Genomic DNA, 8,015 nt, shown 5'->3' with positions numbered 1-8,015 from the left:
TCACTGCCAACTTGTCCATGTGCCTGTTTCTGGTTTGAGAAAGTAAACAACATCATCATCCATGCTTAGGATCGGGTATGCCACTGGAAGTTCCTTCCATGTTCGTGTGGTCTTGCTGCTCAGCATAGCCATGAGATCAGAAAGACATGGGTCACTAGCCTCCAAGTTGACGCCTTTAACGTCAACAACACAGTCACGGTGCCAGCTCTCCCATGACCCAACCGGTATTGCCATGTTCCATGTTGTGGACTTCCAGCCATTCACGGATGACCTGGGATTTCCTTGAATTATTGCGCACCCAATCAGTGTTGGAAACAGGGATGGAATTCAGCTCTTCTCGTGACAAGAATTCCAACTCAACAAACTTGATCGATTTTTTGTTTCGGCTGATAGTTACGTCCCGCAAATAGCTGGCGTCACATTGTTTGAGGAGGCGATCCCAGTTGCCCCTTGCCGGCACCGGCAGCCGGACATCCTGGAGCAGTGGGCATTTCTTGAGCACGTCGCAAAAGAAGATGCCACGCCAGAGGTCCACCCAGGCGGCCGTGCCATGCTCACCACCAATTGTGATAGTCTTCTCCGTCTCGTGGTACAGCCTGTCGACTGCTTGAGGTAAAGGGATAAGCTTGTCCCTCTCGAACTCATTCACTGACAACCGCTTGGAGATCCACCCTTTGGAATCTGAGGATCTGTACAGGTGGAGGTCGAACTCCCACCTAATGAGCGTGGGGCCATCGTACAGGGGGGGCCTAACACCGAGAGCAGCGACCACATACGAAGCGCCGTCTTTGCGGCTAATGAGGGCAGTTGCGGAGTCGTCGAGCTCCATGGGGTACGGGTTCTGTCACAACCCAGGAAAAAAAAGAAAAAGAAAAAAATCCCGCTGGGCCCCACCTGTCAGCCTCTCCCTCTCCCTTCTCTCTGTTTTCTCCCGCGCGCCGCGGCACGCGTCGCCGCCGCCGGCCATCCTCGTGAGCCGCGCCACGTGCCGTTCATCGTCGTGTGCCGTGCCGCCCTTCGCTCCTCCCTCGCCCTTCTCCTTATCCGCGTCGAGCCCCGGCCCCGTTCCCCTTCAAACCCTAACCCCCCTCCACCATTGGTGCCGCCGCCGAGCTCCCGTTGCCGCCGCCGATTCGCCGCCCACGGTGAGTCCCTCATCGATTCTTCGCGGGTGGAGCATCTCCTCGCTTCCCTCGACCCGTTCCACCCCTAACCCGGCCCCTTCCCCTCCCCTGCAGGGCCGCCGCCGCTCGCCTTCGCCCGCCGCCGCCCCTGTCCGCCGCGCCGCTAGCCCGCTGCCGCTCTCCGCCCGTGATCTTGCCGGTGAGATTCGCCACCGTCTTCTCCTCCCCGTGCGCGCCGCCCCTGGCCCGCTCCGGCCTCGCTCCGCCGCGCCGCCGTCCGCCGGCGCCGCTGTGTGTGCGCGCCGCGCGCGTGGGCGGCCCAGGCGCGGGGTCAAGGCAGCCCTTGGCCTTGACCCGGCCTGGTGGTGCTGCCCGGCCCCCTGGGCCCACCTGTCGGTGGCCGGGGTGGCTACCCTCGGGTAGACCTAGCAATTTCGCTAGGGTTTCTTAGGTTCCATTTAAGCAGCAACCTTGTAAAATCCCTAGAAATTCATGTATAGCTCCAAAAATCATGAAACTTGTTTTGTTGAGTTCCTCTAGCTGAGATCTACCTAGGAAAAATATTGTTGTGCATGTTACTTTGCTGTAGATTTATCTATTGTTTTATCTTGGAAAAGTGAGTTTATTACTTAGTTATTTGTGTATTGCTAGAAAAATGCCAAACCAAATTTTGTTAGACTCCTTGTGAGGTGTAGTTTTTAGTGGTGCAACTTGTTCATGTGTTTCCTTGCTGTTGGTTAGGGTTTCATTTCGTTTTCGTGCTTGCTGTCCAAAATATGGTTTATTATAGAACTTTTTTCTGGAAAGTGAGAAAATGGCAAAACCAGTTTTGTTAGCCTTGTGTTGCTTCCTGGTTTCAAAGATATTTTTCTTAGATTTGTTTAGTTTAGTTTGCATGCCTTTTCTGATTTACTTTGTTTAGAGTGGCTGAAAGCTAAAATATTTATGGTTATTTATAGGAAAATGCTTTTACTGAATAATCAATTTTCATGAGTTCTTTGCATCATCCTCTGCATGCTTATTTTGTTTTATGATTTATGCTTGTTGTTTAGTTCATTTCTTAATTCTTGCATCGCATTCATGCATTTTAGTGACCGGACCGTCGGAGAACGAACCCGTGGAACCCGCCGAGCCCGTCGAGCCTGAACTTGGAGTTCCGTACGCGGTCGAGTCCGAAGCTATCCAAGGCAAGCAGCTAAGCATGATTTCTTGCTCCTACTTAATCTGAGTTAGTTATCTCACCGGGTAATGTTGGGTTATTAATAGTATGTATGTATTGCATTCTTATACCTAATTTCCTGCATTATTTTCCTTGAATTGTTAACCATGTCCTTGTCACTAGTTAGTCAGTAATAACTTAATCTGACTAGATGCTTAGCCCGGCTTAGAGTACTTCTTTTGCTCGCTAGACAGGAATAGTCTGGAGGATCACACTTACTGGTTACCCTTGATCGCACTGGTTTGGTTTAGTGGTATGAGTTTGGTAGTATCGAGATTCGAGCGGAATAGTAGGGCCTAGAGAATGAAGTCACATGGGCATAGTCCGCTTGGATCGATTAAGGACCGAGTTGATGCCATCGGCCTTGAGCACCTTTTTGTGCTACCACATATCCAATATAATGGAACGGATGAGCTAAATACCTTCTTTGACTTGATCATTGGGGCCCGGTCCCAGATGCGTGGCCAACGGGCTATGCAGGGAGGCTTAGCAGGTCCCCGAGTGGAACTATGTGTAGGAAAATTTAGAGATATCCTCGGTGGAACTAAGTCTCCACGCGCAAGCTGGGCGTACCCTCAACGGTTGAGCCTGGTTGGGAACGGTTGACGTGAGTACCCCCTTGCCCGGCGTGATCGGTTGGGTGAGTCGCATGGTTCTCGCGTCGTGTGGGTAAAGTAGTACACCCTTGCAAGGTTTTAATCAATTCGAATTGCCGCGCTCTCGGATATGAGCAAGCTCTTGGTTCGTCGAATTCTTCATAGAGAGTTTCGGTTTTGTTGGCTTTGGTTTCATGTCATGTTGAGGATCTGTTATGTATTTTGTGTTACTCTCTTAATCCACTAAAATTCTGGGGGTTGGGCAAGATTAATTAAGTTTGCTAGGTGATAGTCTAGGCAGCTTATGCTTATACAATAAGTACTTAAACTTAAAGCTTTTCCTTGAGCCTTTGCATGATCCTTGTTTATATAATCGCGTAAGTCTTGCGGAGTACCTTCGTACTCAGGGTGCTTTCTAAACCTAGTTGCAGGTGAGCCAGAAGTGGTGTTCGGCCATTTCTACCCCGCTGATCCTAATGCGGGGGAAGAGTAGGCTGTTGCTGCTGTGGTGATGTCCTTGAGCAAGGCATCATCATCTTAAGTAAGTTTTATTGTAGCTGAGCTTCGGGAGAGCATGTATTTTCAATAAGCTCTAAATCTCTGTTTAATATGACTCGCGTGAGCCCAAGGCTTGTAAAGTGAAGCTTGAAACCCACCTATATTGAACTTGAAATATTAAGTCTCGAACTCTGGTTTTATATAACTGCTCTTTGTGGATTGTTGGCTATGTATTCGATTGTATACGGTATGTGCATATGCTGATTCTGGGCGTATGTTGGAGCACATACCGGGACTACCGGATTTGGTATTATTTTGAATGAATGACATGTCGGTTATTCGTGTCTCTAGATGTGGGATAACACGTGGCACGCTCTACGATAAGCACGTGTTAACTCTCATCTGGGTGATAATGACCGGCGGTTCGTTTAAAATAGTATCAAATTGGGCGGTTCTCACAGCGGGTATCAGAGCTGAGTTTCCATGAAGTGAACCTAAAATTGGCTTAGTGGGTTGAGGGTCAAATAAAATTTGATCACTTGCACTAAGATTTACTTTCATTAAAAATTTGAACTTAAGGTGAAATACTATCCTTCTTCCTTCGTCTTAGAGCTAATTCTCCTTTACTGCTTCACTTGTTTAATTAAGATATGCTTGATCTCTCTTGTCTTCATGAGTAGCGGTAGCGTAGGAAAACCCTTTCACCCTCTGGAAACCTTTTAAGCCTTTTACCGGGGTTGAGACGGTGAGAATCACGCATTGTCCTGAGCGCTAGTAGGAGGGTTGTAGTGCTGCTGGACAATGCGGTTATTTTGGGTCGTGAGTGAGTGCTAGAACGTTAAGACGTGCTCACGATGTGAGGAGACGTCATGTTGCATTCATACCTTGCATGCATGCATACTTTCTTTTGGCTTTCAAACCTGCATCTAGCTGATCTAGTGTGTCGTGATCTAGATTTCGTTGAACTCGTTCTTGTTAACCTTAGTGGGCCAAATCTATCCTTTCTCTTAGATATGTTGTTCCGGTGTTGATCGTGTGTTAGATTTTTGTCTACACATTATCTTTCCACCCTGCCTTTGAGTATCATTCTCTATCTTTCATTCCTGACCGCTAACCGTTTTGTTTATTAGCAGGATGGTGTTGCGTTCGGGAAATGAAAGGGATGGTGCCAGTGGTTCGGGTGGCAACAACCACCGCAACAACGAGGACCCCCTTCCTAATCCTCCAGTTCACCCAAACCTCGCGGACGTCCTGGCCCGACAAACTGAACTCATGGCAACCATAGTCAACCAGATGGGCAATGCCGGCAATAATGGTCCAAGAGCTGAGCCTCAAGTGAACAGGTTCGGAGATTTCTTCCGCACCAATCCTCCCATCTTCCGTGGCTCCAAGGATCCTCTGGATGCGGATTTCTGGCTCAATGTCATTGAAGAGAAGCTTGGTCTTATTGAATGTGAGCCACATGAGAAGGTACTCTTTGCTGCTCATCAACTGCATGATGCCCCTGGGGTTTGGTGGCGGAACTTCAAGGCATCTCACCCTGCCAACTACCGCTTCACATGGGAGGAGTTCCGCACAGCTTTTCGCTCCTTCCATATTCCCAAGGGTATCATGGACATCAAGAAGAAGGAGTTTCTGAATCTCACTCAAGGAGGTCGTGATGTGATGGCCTATGTCAATGCCTTCAACACTCTCTCCCAATATGCACCTGAAGAAGTGGCCACCGATGCCAAGAAGCAAGAACGTCTGTATGATGGGCTCTCCGCAGAGTTGCAAGACAAACTCTCCACTTCCAAGTTTGAAGACTTCAATGACTTGGTGAATATTGCCATCAGAGCTGAGCATAAGATGAAGAATCTTGAGGCAAAGAACAAGCGTCCTGCTCCTACCTCAGCAGGCGGTAGCTCCTCGCGTCCACGTCTGGGGCCTTCTCCTTTTCCGCCTCGGGCGCCGGGTGCTCAAGCTCCACGTCCTATGTGGATTGTGCGTCACCCTCAACCTCCTCAAGGACAAGCTCCTAAGCCGGTCAGTGCCTATTGGAACAACCCAGGTGTGACCGCAAAGGGTCCGTGCTTCAATTGTGGTGGCTTAGGCCACATCTCTAGGGATTGCCCCTCTCCGAGGCGTGGTGGTGCCTTCAATGCACCTAGGCCCAGTACTCCTCTGCCTCAAGCACAGCGTCAAGAAGCTAAGCCACAACAAGCTCCTAAACGTGGCCGCCTCAACTACACCATCGCCGAAGAAATTCCGGAGAATGCTGAAGTTCTTATGGGTACGCTCCTAATCAATTCTCACCCTGCTATGGTTCTTTTTGATTCTGGAGCAACTTTTTCTTTCATCAGCAAGAAATTTGTGCTGCATAGTAAGCTTGAAATGCAAAAATCTACCAGTGCCATACCAGATAGAATCACCGGGTGGAGAGATCATTTCTAGAAACTTTGTGGATAGGGTTCCAATTCTCATCGAGGGAGCTATTTTCCAAGCTAATCTTCTTGTCCTAGATCAGATGGGTTTAGATGTGATTCTTGGGATGAATTGGTTGGGTAAGCATGACGGAGTTATCAAATGTGGGCCCCGCACCATTGATCTTTTGCACCCTTCTGGGAGTAGAGTTTTACTGTCTCTTGCCAAGATAGAATCTTGTTTATATGCCTTGGCGAGTACCATAGCCACGGCGTTGGAAGATATTCCCGTGGTTTGTGAGTATCCGGATGTCTTTTCGGAAGAATTACCGGGTATGCCTCCTGATCGTGAGGTTGAATTTGTCATAGAGCTCAAGCCCGGAACAGCTCCCATCTCTAGACAGCCTTACCGAATGCCTCCCAATGAGTTGAAAGAATTGAAGAAACAACTCAAGACTTTATTGGACAAGGGTTTTATTCGTCCGAGCTCCTCTCCATGGGGATGCCCGGCTCTTTTTGTGAAGAAGAAAGATGATAGTTTACGGTTGTGTGTTGATTACCGTCCGTTAAACGAAGTTACTATCAAGAACAAATATCCTCTTCCACGGATTGATATCTTGTTTGATCAACTCTTTGGAGCTCGTTATTTCTCTAAGATTGATTTAAGGTTGGGTTATCATCAAATCAAGATTCGAATTGAAGACATTCCGAAAACGGCTTTCTCTACTAGATATGGTCTCTATGAATTCACTGTCATGTCTTTCGGCCTCACCAATGCACCGGCTTATTTCATGTATCTGATGAATAGCATCTTCATGGAGGAACTGGATGTCTTTGTGATCATCTTCATTGATGATATCCTCATTTATTCCAAGACCAAAGAAGATCATGCTCGTCATATTCATATCGTTCTCCAAAAGCTTAGAGAGCATCATCTTTATGCCAAGTTTAGCAAATGTGAGTTTTGGCTTGAAGAAGTATCTTTTCTTGGTCATGTCCTCTCCAAGGATGGTATTGCTGTGGATCCTAGTAAGGTGCAAGATGTTCTCGATTGGAAGCAACCTCAGAATGTCCATGAGGTTCGGAGTTTTCTGGGACTTGCGGTATATTACCGCCGGTTCATAGAGAACTTCTCTAAAATTGCGAAGCCTATGACCGAGTTATTGAAAAATGGGGTCAAATTTGAGTGGTCCCCAGCCTGTGAAGAAGCCTTTCAAACCTTTAAGGATCGTCTCACTATTGCTCCAGTTCTTGCTCAGCCGGATATTTCCAAGAGCTTTGATGTCTATTGCGATGCTTCTCGCATTGGTCTTGGCTGTGTTCTTATGCAAGAAGGCCGAGTGGTGGCCTATGCTTCTCGTCAACTCAAGCGACATGAAGAAAATTATCCTACCCATGATTTAGAGCTTGCGGCTGTTGTCCATTCTCTAAAGATATGGCGTCATTATCTGCTTGGTAATCACTGCAACATCTATACTGATCACAAAAGTCTCAAGTACATTTTCACTCAATCTGATCTAAACATGAGGCAACGTCGATGGCTTGAACTGATCAAGGATTATGACATTGAGGTGCACTATCACCCTGGTAAGGCGAATGTCGTCGCTGATGCACTAAGTCGAAAGGTTCAATGCAACTGCTTGACCATAGCTCCTCCTGTGCATACTCTCTGTGATGATCTTCGGAAACTTGGAATTTCTATGGTCAAAGAAGGCTATCTTGCTACTCTTACAGTCAGATCTGATCTTTATGATCAAATTAAGAAAATCCAAAAGAAGAATAAGGGTATGGCTCGAATTCGGGAATTAATGAATGAGGGCAAAGCTCGGTGTTTCTCTACGGATGATCAAGGGGTTCTATTCTTTGGGAAGCGTATTGTGGTACCTAAGGATCATAACCTCAGGCGAATTATCCTGGATGAAGCCCATAGTTCTCAATTCTCTATTCATCCGGGCAGTACCAAAATGTATCAAGATCTCAAGCAAAGATTCTGGTGGACTCGCATGAAGCGAGAAATCGCTCGGTACGTCTCTGAGTGTGATGTTTGTCAAAGGGTTAAAGCTGAGCATCTCAAACCAGCTGGTACCCTTCAGCCCTTGCCTATCCCATCATGGAAGTGGGAAGAAATTGGAATGGATTTCATCACTGGGTTACCCAGGTCTTCTCAGGGATATGA

The sequence above is a fragment of the Panicum virgatum genome, chromosome 3K, assembly GCF_016808335.1.
Source record: "Panicum virgatum strain AP13 chromosome 3K, P.virgatum_v5, whole genome shotgun sequence".
NCBI lineage: Eukaryota > Viridiplantae > Streptophyta > Magnoliopsida > Poales > Poaceae > Panicum > Panicum virgatum.
This window is presented reverse-complemented; position numbering follows the sequence as displayed.